Source organism: Procambarus clarkii, chromosome 52, assembly GCF_040958095.1.
Source record: "Procambarus clarkii isolate CNS0578487 chromosome 52, FALCON_Pclarkii_2.0, whole genome shotgun sequence".
Taxonomy (NCBI): Eukaryota; Metazoa; Arthropoda; class Malacostraca; order Decapoda; family Cambaridae; genus Procambarus; species Procambarus clarkii.
In genome coordinates this window covers 10,092,197-10,094,356 of record NC_091201.1, presented here as the reverse complement: position 1 = coordinate 10,094,356, position 2,160 = coordinate 10,092,197, and positions in this window count along the sequence as shown.

Below are 2,160 nucleotides of genomic sequence, written 5' to 3'. Positions count from 1 at the left end.
ATACGACCCCACGTTGGTAGGTTTCCTATACACATTAAATTAACACAAAACATTTGTGTTCCTCACGTGTGCCCCAAAGAATGAGGTGATTTGGTAAAATGCTATGTCCAAGATTACTATCCGAGTGCCGGCGGTGGGGTGGTTCAAATAGCCTCGGCTATCACCTCATTATGTCCGGTCGTGATGGTCAAGTGGATTAAGGCGTCTTGTACATACCAGTTGCGTTGCTTCTGGGAGTATGGGTTCGAGTCACTTCTGGGGTGTGAGTTTTCAGTTATATATATATATATATATATATATATATATATATATATATATATATATATATATATATATATATATATATATATATATATATATATATATATATATATATATATATATATATATATATATATATATATATATATATATAGTGTGTGAGGGTACCACCTCTGGTGCCAATGTGGGGACCCATAACCTCGGAGAAGAAAATAAAAAGTATTCAGAGGAGACCTTGTGGTCTCTCAGTGAACACTAGTTTTATCTTCTCCTACCACCCCTATTCTTTTGTATGTACACATATATATTTGCTTTATTTGAACCTTGTTACAAAAAAGGAGTTACATATAGGTTACAAAGATGGTTATCATAGGTTGTCGAGTTCCTCCAGCTCCTCAGATGGCGGGCAGGAACCCTGGATGCTGTGCGCATTTCCCCTCTGTATCGCCACGCTGAGGCGTTGGAAAAGAAAGCTGGCAGCTCTAGGGTCCCTTGTTGTTTCAATGAGCCTAGAACCCAGTTCCTTCAAAAAACTGGTAGCACTTTTACCCCAGGCGCCGAGTGTCTCAGAAGCAATGGGGACAAAATTGTAGTGGTGATCCAGTTCTCTATACTTACGGGATTTGGCTGCTTCCCTGTGGGTGGCAGCGCCACCTGGTTGTGCAACACTGAGGTTAATGTAGGTGTTAGCCAGGGTTGATACGCACGTGTAGTCCCATACCAACTGCTTGCCATTCTTCCAGGGGTTCACTGTGATACCATCCGGGCGACCAATAAGAGCATCAGAGTTACGGGGCGTTAGGTAACGGGGTCTCTTTTAGCTGGGCATCCAGCTGTGGTGAGGCTCCTCTTGATGATGTCGTTAACTTCACTGTGCCTCGAGTGCCATCCCCCTGTGCTTTGGCAGAGTAGGCCATGGTGGCCGTACCTGTCAGCCACCACCTCGCCACAAATACACCTATATCTGGTGTGGATTGGGGCAGCAAGGCGAAGGGCCACAGCACTGATGATGCTAAGTAACTAATATATATATATATATATATATATATATATATATATATATATATATATATATATATATATATATATATATATATATATATATATATATATATATATAAATATATATATATATACATATATATATATATATATATATATATATATATATATATATATATATATAAATATATATATATACATATATATATATATAAATATATATATATATATACATATATATATATATATATATATATATATATATATATATATATATATATATATATATATATATATTCATATATATATATATATATATATATATATATATATATATATATATATATACATATATATATATATATATATATATATATATATATATATATATATATATATATATATATATATACATATATATATATATATACATATATATATATATATATATATATATATATATATATATATATATATATATATATATATATTCATATATATATATATATATATATATATATATATATATATTTATATATATATTTATATATATATATATATATATATATATATATATATATATATATATATATATATATATATATATATATATATATATATATATATATATATATATATATATGAATCTTCTCAATATTTCTTATGTTTTCCTTCACTGTCGATGGTAATTGAAAAATTAACTCTCCAAAGTTCATTTTCACTTATATATATATATGGTCTGACACCTAGAAGCATTTCACAAGACTTCTCACATTTTCGAAGACTATTTTTATGTACTTTTTTTCATGCTCTGTATTCCGTTTGGGTAAGGTGACAGGAAACAAATCAATGAAAAGACAGAACACGAGACAATGGGTATATACAGGTTATTTAACC